Genomic DNA, 15,037 nt, shown 5'->3' with positions numbered 1-15,037 from the left:
TGTATAAAGGAGAGTTTATTTTCTAGAAATTTATTAATTCACTTATTTCCAGGAAATTTCTTTACCAGATTCTCCTACAGTGTTACATTTTAGGGCAGGTTGATTTAATAATCATAAATGAGAAGGAGTTAGAAGTAGATTTTTAGGAGGATATAGATTAAGTCCTAGGAGAAGATGGAAAGAAAAACCCAATTTCTGAGTTCTTAAGAAAAAGCTTCATGCCTACTTATTGAAAGTACTCTGCAGTAGAGTAGAATTTAGGTTTATGAATTCGCTACAAACTAGAAGAGTCTTTGAGAAGACCATGTTGACCCCAGTCTGATGATCTAATGCCAACAGACAAGGTTGGGTCATTGGCTTCACAGAGAGCTTAGGGGCTCGTCTAGATTGCCTTAACACAATGATCACGATGTGCCCTGTCAGCGTGGAATCCCTTTTTGTGGCCATCGACACTTTCATTGTTATCTGTGATTCCATAGTGCCATGCACATTCTTTCAGTCAGCACTGCTGACAAGGGAGAGATTTCCTGCAGGGTTGGCAGTGTGTGTGGGGTGGCCTATCAACTAAATCCTGTCCACCCTGATGGTTGGGGACTGAACAGTGGAATTGGGAAAGCCTAGGGTTCTGTTCACATCAACAATGGATGGTTTCTGTGCTTTCTGGATGCCCTTTGAAATCCAAAGGTCTCTATCCAGCATGCCTGCCCCTAGTCCATTCTCTATATCCTGGAAAAATGGAGCTTATTCCATTAAGAATAGTCTCCTCAACGACTTGATGGAACTTCAAGGATATACTGTTCTTTGTGGGATTCAAATGATAGATACCCAATGCCTAACGTATGAAACTGTAACCTCTCTGTACATCAGTTTTATAATAAAAAATTTTTAAAAAAAAGAAAAAAAATGATAGATACACATGGAAGTCCCCAAGGAGCGAGAGCAAGGTAAAGGTTAGGAAGCAAAATGCCAGTGTGGGGTTTCCCCAAATCATCATTAGGCAGACTAGAAGAGAGACAAAGGCTCCATTCTAGGTCCTAATTCTAATGCTGTCACTTATTGTGTGACTTCATATGTCATTTAGTTGCTCTGAGCTGAGCTTTCCTATTTGTCAATCAGAGACAGGCTCTCTTTGTAAACTAGGAATATGTATATACATATTCCTATACAATATTCTTGTTTGAAGTAAAGATACTCATGAATGAGAAAGTGTGTTGAGAACAAAGTGGTCTGAATTTAAAGGACTACATTGAGAGACAAAGTGCCCAAAGTTAGTGATGTAGGAATGTGATAAATAGTTGGTTGGGAGCATGTTTGTACAAGTACAGAGGCTCAGCCCACCAGGAGAAAAGACTTTAATAAAGCTAAAGGGTAAAGGTGATTCCAAGTTTTAGACAGATTTCTAAGACAATTGAATCTCTACATTTAAAATACCAAAGTTTTCGTGGATTTTTCTAATTCTTGATGTTCCTTAATAATCAACATATTTAACTAGCTTTAAGTAAATTCAGGAAAGAGTATCATGGTCTGGGGATGAGATGAGAGAAACAGAGATAGGCAGGGCAGAAGGAAACAGAAAGACTTGAATCTGTTTTGGGGTTGGCTGTATGTGCGCCAAGCCTATTTTTGAATCCTATTTGGACTGTGTTTGCTGCCATGTGTTCTTTCTGCATTCATTCAGGGCTAAATTTATCCCACTAGCAGGGAAGTCATACTTGAGGAGGAGGAGTAGAAAAGGAGTAGACAAAAAGGCGGCTGCCTGACTTGGAGCCAGGAGCATGGTAGGACTTCCTGGAAGAAGGCTGTGGGAGCCAGCACATGGAAGGACAGAGTGCCTGAGCCCCAAGTGTGGGTCCTGTGTTGACCTGACAGAAGAAAGTGTTCACTCTATGGTGTCCGTGCCTGTCCCTTCTAAGAAGAGGGTGAGCAACAGCCAGACTTTGGCTCTTCAGAAAGCAGGCTCTCAGATACCCTGAGCTCCCCAATCTGGATCCACCAGTCAGGAAATGGAGACTCCGCAGTTCTCCATGCCTCCCCTGGAACAGCAGTGTTTGTCCTCATGGACTGGTGATGCACAGTCAGGCTCACTCTCCCATCAGGATGTTGCTGCAGTTGTTTCTTTGCTGGGGCGGCCCCTCAGGGGTAGGGTGGAGGAGAGGGAGGTTGTTGCATTTTACCACCTGGCTAGAATTAAGGGTTGTGCATCCATTGCTGGGGGGAGGATGATTGATGCTGCCTGTGCTAGGACCTAAGAATCTCCTGTTTGTCTTTCATGGGCTTCCTCCTTTCCACTCAGCTACTGATTTTCCCTGTCACATCCCTTACCTCTGACTTGCCCCAAAGCCAGCCCTCTTGTATCATTTTTGCAAATGGACAAGTCACTGCAACTGAGTAGCTTTTCTTGGGCCTAGAGAGTTCTCTGATGCAGTGGAAGACCTTTTCATAGAACAGGCAGTTCACTTCTACCTGGGACTCTGGCCCCATGTTAAATACAATGTCCTTTCCTTTGTTAGGATTAGGAGAAAGATGATTTCTAGGGCTCTGGGATGGCTCTCCTTTGTTTTAGGCTCAGCAAAACATCATAGCATCTTGTCAGACCTTTCCCCTATATTTGGCTCCAGTCCCCTCTATTCCTCCCCAGAGAACTTGACACCTTCTTCATCTGTTTGTCCCAGTCCAAATTTGGTGCGTTCTCATACCACAAGCTATGTCTGGAATGTAGCCTCCCCCTCCCTCTTCTAACTTTCTAAGTCTCCTCTTGTTAACTTCATAGAGTTCCAGAAATCCCACCCCCAGTTAGGGTATGCCTGTCAGTCCCCTACGGAAGGAAAAGTGGTTATCCCTCCCAATTCCTAACATAGTGTGTGACTTGCACATTGTCAGCTTGACTTGTCACTCTTTAAGTTAATTCCAAAAATGATAAAGTTATAGTCTAGAAGGAGATATTGTTAGATCACTCCATGTCCCATAAGTCACCACAGCAGATGTTTATATGTAATGGAGCCACCTATGCAAGAAGGAGGCATGGATTGCACAGACTTGACCATATATCCCAGTTCAACCACTTCATGACATTTACTTGGCTCTGTTATTCTCTCAGCATCCATTTCCTAAGATTTTAGTGACAAGCGATAAAGCAGGGTGTCTAATCATCCTGGCATATTGCAGGTACTCCATAAGTTATATTTTGTAATTTATTATGCACATAATCTTCTGTATTGATTGACAGCTGTGTCACTCTGGTTATATTTCCATGTGGTCCCATCTATGTTCCACTGAAAGCTTCTAAATGGCTTGTTCAGTCTAACACCAGGTACGCCCAAACATACTGAAGATATAGGCCTTCATCCTAGACTTTCAGCAGCTCTTGACTCTTGCTAATCTGTCATGGCCTCTCACTTGCAGAGTTTGCAATCCACAGTCTTTTGATGCTATGCAAATCTCTGTGTGACATTTTGGCAATACCGGATTTTGCATTTATTATGAGAGACTGACAAAAGTAAAGCTCAAAGTGTTTTACTTTGTGGGTTTGTGCTACTCTCAAACAACAGTGATTCTAAACTTTTTTGGAGGGGAGGTCACTCTGGTAAGAACAATGGGCTCTTTTCCAGAGCAAATGCATATGCATGCAGCATTCTGTGTATAATTTCTAAGGTCTCTGAAATTCTTGATTTCTTCCAATCTTAAAAGACCCATGGAGTTCTGGTTAAAAAAACAAAAAGACTGCTCTGGAACTTCAAGTGCCAGTCTCTAGAAAGACTAGATACTGGCTTTATCTCTAAGAGCCAGGAAGCTCACTTTGCTTATTATTGCAAGTCTACCAGAATTCTGAGAAACTTCTACTCAGCCTCATAGCCCCAGATCTAGCCAACCAATGGCTAGCTGCCTAGGTTGCCCATTCATTTTCTGCACTTTAAGAACTGACCTTTCTTTGATCCCTCTCACAACTACTAGTGGAGAAAAGACACACAATGCCAACAGATACATTCCCTGGGAATACTACCTCCACTGACTGTCTCCTGACCAACACTGTGTTAAGTCAGTCTTTTCTCTGGTTCTCCCAGAACCTTCCAGAAAGCAAAAGAGGAAGTCTTTAATCCACTCATGCCTCACAAGATTAGCCTGAAACTGCTTACTATTCTAGGTGGAAGGAAAAACAAAACAAAAACAGATGGTCAGAACCTTGAATTTCAAACTCATTTAAATAAAACACAGCACAGTATTGAAGCAGAGTAATCAAATGGTTTGTCCACAGCTCCCTCAAACAGTGTTAAGTTCTGCCTCATTAGGTATCATTACAAATATCCAGCACTCAAAACCTACTTTTCAGAGGCCTGCTCAGACCCTCCCCCATCCACTGTTGAGTGAAGTCATCTGACTTTGGAACGCCTAGCCAGACTCCAGGCTTAGTCCCAAACCATTGGATTCTCTAGCTTCCAAGGAAAATAGTCTGCTGCTGAATTAAAAGGCACTGTTAAACTGCTTCAAGCCAAAACAAATTAACAGGCTTTTCATTAATAAAAGGGCAGGGACCCTCCCAATGAGGCAAGTGACAAATGAGTGCCTGGTTTCAAACCCCAGCACCTCTGGACCTCAGAGCATCTCAAGATTTTGCATTTTCCCCTCTGAGCAAATAAAACCCTAAATTTGATAATCTTGTAGATCTAAAAAAGAAAAATAGAAGAGCCTCAGCCCATGGAGAAAACCGTGTTTGTAAGAATATGATTGCTTCTGAAAAAAAAATCTGGCAAAGATGCACACTTGCCCTTTTAACACCAGTCAAATTAACTCAAGTAAACACCTGAAAGTTTGAAAACACCTTTCCAAATGAAATAAAGGTGAGAAATTATGGCTAAAGATAATAGACTGAATTTAAGTATCATCTTTCCTTCTTAAATTTAATAAACATATGGTGCTCACTAAGACCCAAAATCCATTCTAAATGTCTTACAAATGTTAACTAATCTTCCTCACATGATTATGAAAGAAACACTACCATCACCTTTTTACAGAGGAGAGAACTTCCAGTCACACAGTTTCTAAGTGACTGATGTAATATCAGATGATGAAATTATCCATCAGACGATGTGCCTTTGTGAGAATCAATGTTGGGTTCATTTAACTGGATCATAGAAAAATGCACATTGCAAAGAGGTAAAGGTGATTCTCTTCTCTTTGAAGTACTTAGATTACAATCATTTGGGGTGAGATACAGCCTCAGCTATCAAATGTGAAAAAGGATAGTCAGCAGAGCCAACTTCTTCCACTATTCGTTGATTTCTTCATTTCTATCCATCTTTTCTCTTTTCTCCCTCCCTCCTTCCTTCCTTCTCTCCTTCCATCCTGGTTGGGGTATCAGGCCCATACTTTAAGTGCTATAGTTCCTGCTGGAGAAAATCATCCTTTCTGTACTTTCAATCCAGGGAAAGAGAAAAAAAAAAACATACTAAAGGGAGACAGCAGCACTGGGTGTGGGCAACAGTGTGGAAGGGGGAAGTGACAGTCTACCAATCTTGAATGATGAGAGTATGCAGTTGTGCACATAGGAGTTTCCTATATTTGGGGAAGCACTGAACAGAGAACCTTCGGTGTGTGACAGTGCTCAGTATACTGGGAGAGCAGCAAGAAGAGCAGTATGGTGAGGTTGGAGGGATGGAGGGAATGAGTATGGCTGAGAAGGCCAAATACTGGCTGGATCAAATCCAGGTCTTGGAGAGAAAGCCTTGGTTAAACTGCAAAGTGGTGTTATGTGCATTTTGGAAGGTTGCTTCACTGCCGGGGATGAGGAAGGGAAGAAGATGTGAGCAGGGAGACAGGATGGAGGATCCTACAGGATTCACATGAGCAACCTATGTGGTCATAGTAGAGTAACAACCCCCCCCCCCACACACACACCTGAAACCAGTGAATACGTCACTACTCATTACAAAAGGGACTTTGAGAGAATGGAATCAGGGTGGGCTCAAGCCAGGTGTGTGCTGATGCAATAATGCAAGGGCAGACCCAGGAAATCTTTGCTTCTTTATGGAGGAGGGGTACAACAAGGCATAAGGGTACTGAGTCTGAGGAATGCACAGGGTATGTGGAGTAGGAATAGAGACCCTTGGTGCTCAGTCTGTAACTCGGATGCTTACAAGGGAAGACACAAGCTCAGAGTTACATGGTGTCTTTCACAGTGGTTCCTTCAATCAGAGAAGGTTAATAGTGTTTAGCCTGTATCAGTACTGTGAGAGAACAAAATCGATGTGAAGCCTGTGATTGGAAGGTACTAAGTACTTTCATATAAACATAAATATTAGCATCAGTGTTCCTACAGGAGGTACCCTAGACAATGATTAAAAGAATTGACAGTTGCCAGCTCCATATTTATTGAGTAGTTAACTCCTGTGCCCCTCAATCTCATCCTAGGCAAACTGAGAAGAAGAATGTCTACCTTATGGAACTTATGGAAAGATCAAATACACTGACTTATATTATTCTAGTAATGGACAGGATAGCTGAGTAATGTAGACTGAAAAATAAAGAAAACCTTAATTGGTATCGACTCTAGATTTTAGAAATATAAAATAAAAACCTAAGAGATAGGTTCACTGAGGAAAGTCAGAGTCTTTGTAATTAGATACTTAAATGAGGACCTCAATAGTTTCATGAGGCTGGGCAATTTCATGATGCTGTGTTCTCTATAATGTCTATCCAGGCACTGAGCAAGGACCTTTGCTTACAGCTTGAACCTCAGGGAAAGAAGACTGCTGTGAGGAAATTACACTAAGTTGGGGAGAGGATGCTGACCCACCTCTAAGAGTTACTATTCCATGTCTGTTGGCCAGCTTTGCTGTCAATCTTCAACCACTTGCCTTACCCAGTTTGGCTATGGACCTTTGAGTTATTACACCTGGACCAGATAGAGGGCTAGGAATTCTAGTATTTACTAGTGTTGGAAAACATTCACATCACTTGTGCAAAAAAGAGGGTCAACAATACCTGGCAGGGTCACTGACTCAGCAGTGTGACTTACAAGAGCCCTCTTATGGGCAAAACAGGAGCTAGGCACTAAAGGTATGGCATTTTCTTAAATGCATTCTGAAAATCTGATCAAAGTCTGCCTGCTTCTCTTCCCAGGATTTGGCCATTTAGTGATGGGCTGGTGTAGCTTTTGAGCAGAGAGTGGCACTACGCATATGACAGGTCTGGGTCACCATGAACTGCCTGAATTCCCTCCACCAGAATCAGTGGCTGTGTACTCATATCTAGCTCCTAAATTGTAGGTTGTCTCTTGGGCTCAGGGATTTGGCTCATAAACCCTAACGTCTCTTGAGATCTGTCTGATCACAACGTGGTCTCCACACAGTACCAGCAGCATCTCATCCCATCCCAACCTTGTCTACCTACTCCTCATCCATCTATCAACCCACTGTTCTATGTACTCATCTGCTCACCCATCATCCTCCCATCCATCCATCCATCCCATTTGATTATCCATCCATACCACCCATCCATCTATGCACTTATTCATCATTCAACACTTACCATGACTGCACTGACACTGGGAGATGTTAAGTTGAGTAAAGCATAACACTCAAGGAGCAAGAAAACTTTAACAACCCTTAAAAAAACACAATTTGGGGGAAAAAACACACAATATGGTGATAGGGATGAACCCACAATGTGGTAGGGGCATAGATAAGAAAGCTAGTTATTGAGGTCTGCGTGAGCTGCCAGGATTGTTCAGGAAGGCTTCTCAAATGAGATGATATAAGAATAGTACTCATGGGCTACACAGGTTCTCAGTAGGGATATGATACACCGTCAGAGGAGAATGAAGGAGTGTTAAATGTTTTGAACAATGGGAGACACTCTGCTCTGCAGAGGGATGTGAAAGGCAGAGGGTATGGGAAATGCATTGTGACAAGGAGGTTCAGCCCAGTTAGAATGTCAAATGTTTTCCTACAGGTGACAGCAGAAAACTGAAGGGATGAGCAACAGTTCGTTTTAAAAAATCACTACGACTGTTTGTGAAGACTATAGAGCAGGAAGCCTCTTTTAATTGTATGATCAAATGAGTCAATAGTCTTCCTTCCTTCCTCTTTCCCTTCCTTTCTCCCTTCCTCTCTCCCTCCTTATCTCTCTCTTCTTTCTCCCTCCTCCTTCTTCCTGTTCTTCTTCTCCCATCTCCTCCCTCTCTCTCCCTTTCTCTCTCCTTCCCCTGCCTCTTTCTCTCTCACCTATTTAAGAAAAGTTCTCACTTTTTAAGACAAGGTCTCACTATGTAACCCAGGCTGGCCACAAACTCATGATCTTTCCACCTCTACCTTCAGAGTGCTGTGATTCACAGGTGGTACCACCACATTCAACCTGCCAGTAACACCTTGAATTTAAAATAAAAATTATGACAACTGTACTGAGTTAGATTGTAACTCTCAATGCTGAATCACTAGAATCTATAATTGGACCTCATTTTGAAATAGACTCTACAGGTCTAATTAAATTAAGGATCTTGAAACAATCTTGGATTTAATGATCAAGCTCAATGACCAGTGTCTTTCTAAAAAAGCAGAGATTTGAGACACACAGCCACAGAAAGCAGGCCACTTGGAGACAGAGACTGGAAAGCTATTTCTATAAGCCAAGAAACAGCAAGGAGTCCAACAATGGGCAGAAGGCTGAGAGTGAGCCATGAAGCAGATTCCCCGTCAGTGGTTCCAGAAGGAATCAAACCTGTTGGCACCTTAATTCAGACTACTGGACTCCATTATAATGAGAGAATACATTTCTGTTTTAGGCCAGCGCTTGTGGTCATTTGCTATGGCAACCCTAAGAATACAGTGACTGATAAAGCTCCTGAGTAATTTATATTCTCTAGGAACAACTCAGTGTATTATTGTGCTCTCCCAATAATTCCTAAAGAGAATACCCCAGAGCAATCATTCCCATCATCCAAGGGTTACAAAAGAAGCAGGCAGCTGAACAGGATCTTGTACACCAGAAACCTGGGACAGAGCTTATGGTGTCAACTACAGTCTGTCACCAGAAACAATGAGTGGCCCCTTGAAGATGAGCAGGAAGTGTTGAGCCCTCTGTATTCCAGGCTTTCATGGTGCTTTTCTCCTTTGAGTTTTATCAAAGCCCTCATCCCAACCTCTCAGATGTCTAGCCCTAAAGCCCTACTCTTTCAGCCTGTTTTTCAAGGAATCCCACTTTTCTCTCTACAAATGTGGACCTGAAGTGGCCTTCCCTGCTAATAATACTGTGCTCTATTCTCTCTTGGCTTCTCTGTCCACTTGACCCCATGGCCTGCTCTGACCACATGCTCTCCCATCTTTGAGCTCTTCCCTGGTACTCAGACTCTGCTCCCATTTCCTCTGTTTTCTTCCCTCAGCATACCTACCCTTCCTGCCTCTGCTCATACTCTGCAGGTAAAGGGCAGGTAAGAAAATGTGTTTCCCAAGGTAAAAGGTTACTTGGTGTGGTTCTCTCTCATTCCTCCTTTTAACTCTCCGTCCTTTTATTTATTTATTTTTGGGGGGTCTAGGGTTTGAACTCAGGGACTTACAGTTATTAAGCAAACACTTACTGTTTGGGCCATGCCCTGACCCTTTGTGCTTTACTTGTTTATTTGGTTATTAGATAAAATCTTATTTTTTGCCCAGAACTAACCTCAGACTGAGATTCTCCTACGTCTGCCTCCCATGAAGCTTCTACTACCAGGCCCAACTTGTTTGCTGAGATGGGGTCTTGCCTAGAATGGCTTCAAATCTTTTTTTTTTTTTTTTTGGCCAGTCCTGGGCCTTAAACTCAGGTCCTGAGCACTGTCCCTGGCTTCTTTTTGCTCAAGGCTAGCACTCTGTGACTTGAGCCACAGCGCCACTTCTGGCCATTTTCTGTATATGTGGTGCTGGGGAATCAAACCCAGGGCCTCATGTATACAAGGCAAGCACTCTTGCCACTAGGCCATATCCCCAGCCCTGGCTTCAAATCTTGATCTTCTGCCTCCCTAGTAGCTATGATAGCAGGCTGAGTCACCATACCCCACCCTAATTCTCCTTTTCAAGTGTGCCGTTTTTAGTCTGAGGGTGTAGTTCAGTAGTAAAAAGTGTGCCTAGCATGCCCAAGGCCATCCCAGCACTATGTATGTAAAAGTACTTTTCGTCCCTTCATGATAATTAAGGGATTTTTTACTGCTCCATGGTGAGTGAGTTCCACTAGCCTGCCTTGCAATGATAGGGCAGAGTCTGTCTCATTCTGTCATCTCAATGTGCATATAGTTTTTCTGAGAAATTGCTAGTTATTTCAAGCACCTCTGCAGTTCTGGTGTAGCAAGGCTGTCCGTGAACACAATGAATCAAGTGACTTAAAAATGCATACTTGGGGGCTGGGGATATAGCCTAGTGGCAAGAGTGCCTGCCTCGGATACACGAGGCCCTAGGTTCGATTCCCCAGCACCACATATACAGAAAACGGCCAGAAGCGGCGCTGTGGCTCAAGTGGCAGAGTGCTAGCCTTGAGCGGGAAGAAGCCAGGGACAGTGCTCAGGCCCTGAGTCCAAGGCCCAGGACTGGCAAAAAAAAAAAAAAAAAAAAAATGCATACTTGTACTGTTTCATATACCCAGCAGTAAGTAGGATTTTCCTAATATGCTAGGATGAAATTTCATTAGAAATGTATAGATTATTAAACAATTTTGTGTGTGTTTGTGTGTGTGTGTGTGTGTGTGTGTGTGTGTGTGTGTGTGTTTTCTGGTCCTGGGGCTTGAATTTAAGGCCTTAGTGCTGTCCATGAGCCTTTTTTTTTTTTTGGGTGGGGGTAGAGGGAGGCTCAAGGCTAGCACTCTACAGCTCCACTTCCAGCTTTCTGGTGATTAGCTGCAGGTAAAAGTCTTACACGCCTCTAGCTATCTTCTTAAGCAGACTGCCTAAAATATTTCCTCTCTGGCCAAAATCTCTGTACTATTATGGCTCACTTGGTGTCCTAGCAGTGGATCACAATAGCTCAATAGCTATGTACATATCGTATAAGATGATACTAAGGGAAATGAACTCCAAGATATGGAAACAAGAGGTTTTTTATTGTTGTTATTTTTTTAATGTACTATCTGAAATTATTTCTTTTTCCTTTTGTTTTTCTTTCCTATATTTTATCTCCTGCTGTCACTGTATTTGATTTTAGAACCCTGGGTATTGTATATATGTTTATCTGAATTAGGAAAGGGATGGGGAACATCAAAATGGTGAGACAAAGGATGAAAGGTAACCTAATGTAGCAGTGATACTCACAAGACAATATGTTGGAAATTAACTGTACACCTTGGGGACAGGGAGTATTGGAGAGGAGGGAAGGTGGGAGAAAAATGGAGGAGGTAACACATTTGACAAGAAATGTACTCACTACCTTAGGTATGCAACTGTAACCCCTCTGTACATTACGTTGACAATAAAATTAAATTAAAATAAAGTCTTACAGACTTCCTGCCCAGGCTGACAACAAACTGTGATCCTCAGATGTCAGTCCCGTGAGTAGTTAGAATTACAGGCATGAGTGAGCCACTGGTACCCAGGTAAAGAAATATTTTAAATTAGAAAAAAATGTAAGAAAGTGTGGATCTAGTGGTAAAGCACTTGTTTAGCAAGTTCAAGGCCCTAATACCACCAAAAAGAAAAGAAAAAAAATGTTGAAGATATCAACTTTACAATAAAAGATAAGAAACTTAGACCTTCAGTCAAGATGCCTCTTTGCTTCAAGGATCAAAGTTCATTATTAAAAGATGTACTTTGGAACAATAATTATGCAAAGAAACAATGAGAAATTCAAAGGACAGAATTGATCTCAAGCTCCCAAAGCCTGAAGACTTTGGAAACATTTTTTGGAAGTACACGGGCTTAGATACTATTTTAACTGCGTTTTCATTTTAGTTCTTAGACATCATTTCACAACATCCCACAAAATTATGGCATACTTTCATCATTCCTGACATACTCACCTGCTTTCAAGCATTTTAGAAGCATCATTTGGGAAGACATTGGCTACTGAATCATCAATATCTTACAAGGTGATGATTGCTTTTATTATTTTAGCACTATTTTATGCATAGCCTATTTCCATACTCAAATATATCCAAGACATAAACTATTAAAGTTGATTTTAGTTCAGTGTATTTAATGTTGATCCTTACTCCTGGTGGTCTGGAGAGAGAGCACAGTAAGAAACGATTAACTGAGTATTTCCTCTGGCATGGCCTTTAATGAACCGAACCCAATTTCTTCCTTCAAATGACAGACCATCCAAAAGGGGGTGGGTAGAACTCATACTCCTTCATGACAAGTAGGAAAGTGTATTCTGACCCAAAAATCGCAGGGATCTAAAGGTAATTTGTGTTTTGCTTTATGTACAAAAGGAAATCTAGAAAAATAAGAACAATATCGCAATTGAAAACATCCAGTGAACTACTGGGAGAAAAACACACGGCATTGCTCTGGAAGGTTAGAGGCACCTATGGTTCATTTAACAATATTTAATGAGCACTTACTACACAACAGGCTTAACCTTTGTTTTGGGGATTTTCTAGGGTATGTGAATGGGAGACTCTCTTCCTTCAATTGCTTAGTTGTTCTCCTTAATCCACATCACTAGACATTGCAGAGTGGTGAGCCAGAATGAGCCTATGGAACCAAGTCCTTCAGGTTAGACATTGTTCTGTTTAAGGATAAGTCACTAATACAACTCAAACCTCAGCATCCTTACCTGCAGAATGAAAATGATAGCAATTGAAAGGTTGCCATGGATCCCCATGGCAATACCCACAATACTCTGGGTATATTAGATGTGTTCAATACAAAATATTTTCTCAAAAGAAAAGAGTATTATAACAAATATTAAACTTTGCTTCTTGGGCACTTGAAAGGCATGGGTTAAAGGGAAAGGGGTGGACAAATGAAGAGGAAAAGAGAAGGAGAATGCAGTCAAGAATCCAATGTATATCCTCCAAAATTAAGAAGCGTAAGGGAAGGTGTGGGTAGGGGAGGTATAGGTGAGAATGTCAAAAGGGTGACAATGACCAAGATATATTGTCTTCATAAACTGCTTTGCTAAGTGGCAACTCCTTTGTACAACTTCTTAAAAGTAATAAAAATTTAAACTTTGCTTCTGTCTCTGTCTCAAGTTCTCCTCTCTTTGCCCATTCCTCTTCACTCCCTCCTATTTCAGCTGTCAACCACCAGCAGGGTTTTTGGTGAGCAAGTCTACTCAGCCTAAATTCCAGTCAGAAGGAAATTATTTCCCTGGGGTTTAATTGCACAGTACTGTGCTTTAGAGTAAAAATAGTCAGATACAAAAAAGCAACAGAATGTATTACTCCTGTCATAAGGCATTGTGGAAGAGGATAAACAATGGAGACAGAAATGAAATTTATAACTGATAATGAGGGTAGAGATGTGGGTGACAACAGAGGCCCAAGAAAAGACCACATGGTAAGAGAAACATTCTGCATTTTCATTTGGAAGGTGATTATACACCTGTATATATTTGTCCGAACTTATTGGACACGGGGGAACTTTACCCTATGTAAATTATACCTCAGTAAACCTCACTTTTAAAAAAAGTAATACTATATTTTGGAGCCTCTGAGGCTTCCTTTTTGAAAAATCAATGATCAGTACAGGAAATTATCAGTGTTCCTGAAGGTACTTGTACATGTAGGCAGCTAGTATAAAAGGCAGACACTGAAACCTTCCCTAAGAGAGGTGCAAAGTCCTCTGGAAATTCACAGGCAAGAGAATCATTCATCCAGGGAAATCAAAAAAGTATCTCACAAAGAAGGATAAGTTTAAATGGGGCCTAACAGATTGCAATTAATCATTGTTTTTTTCTTCTTTACCATCTATAAGCAAATCTACTAGACTCCAGTACCTGTTTATATATTGCTTGCAGCATCGGTTGCAGGTTTAATCATTTTTCTAAAAGTTCTCATATAATGATACTTTTGCCAGGTAGGAAATGATTCACATGATCCAGTGTTGAGATATTTTCTGAGTTTGTGATATTAAGAAATTTATTTATTTTTTTACTTCTACACTTCTACACAAAATTTTGTCCCAATCTATGAAGTAAAGAAGTGTGCAAGGTCATTAGATGACATAGCACATTTAAGTATAAGATGTTGGGAATGGGTGTTCAAAAATCTAGGATCTGTTGTCAGGCTCCTGTGGCTCCTGCTTGTAATCCCACTTAGTCAGGAGGTTGAGATCTAATGACTGCAATTTGAAGTCAGCCTGGGCAGAAAGTTCTGTGAGACTCTTTACCTCCAATTAACCACCCCAAACCAAGAAGTAGAGCTATTGCTTAAGTGGTAGATTACCAGTCTTGAGCAGAAAAAAGCTAAGGGACAGAGCCCAAACCATGAGTTCAAACCCCAATACCAACACACACACACACACACACACACACTGTAGTTTATAGGTGATTCCCACAATCAAGAACAAAAGGATCAATAGCTTCTCCCCAAAGAAGACAAGAGATAGCTCAGAAGAGGAATGCAATGTCTCTTAGGTATATGAAAAGATGCCCACTTTCAATACGGTCACCGAGGGTTACTTCTCTCTATGAATCAGTATAAGATTAACAAGTATTGAAACATAAGAAAAGATGCTTTCATTCACCTGTGCTAAGAGAAAGGCAAATGAAAATGGCACCATCTTACATTCCCCAAGACTATTACCAGCATATTAATGAGAGTGTAGGAAAATCAGCTACTGCTGGGACAACTTTGATGGAAACCATTTGGTGATGTGTATTAGGCTTATAAATAAAAAATTCATTTGACCCAGCAATCCCACTTGCATAAATTTTATCTTACAAATCACCCACATGGAAAATGACACAAATACATTATTGGCTGTAATACTATCCATAATAGCAAATTAATATCCCTCTACAGTTTAGTGAGTTGTTTATATCAGTCTGTAAAATACACCTCACTGTAAGCGCTTGAGATAGCTCTCCACATGCTGATAAAGCACAATCAAGATGCAATGAGTGGGCTGGGGATATAG

The sequence above is a fragment of the Perognathus longimembris genome, chromosome 1 (genome assembly GCF_023159225.1).
Source record: "Perognathus longimembris pacificus isolate PPM17 chromosome 1, ASM2315922v1, whole genome shotgun sequence".
Classification (NCBI taxonomy): domain Eukaryota; kingdom Metazoa; phylum Chordata; class Mammalia; order Rodentia; family Heteromyidae; genus Perognathus; species Perognathus longimembris.
Note: the sequence above shows the minus strand (reverse complement) of the source record.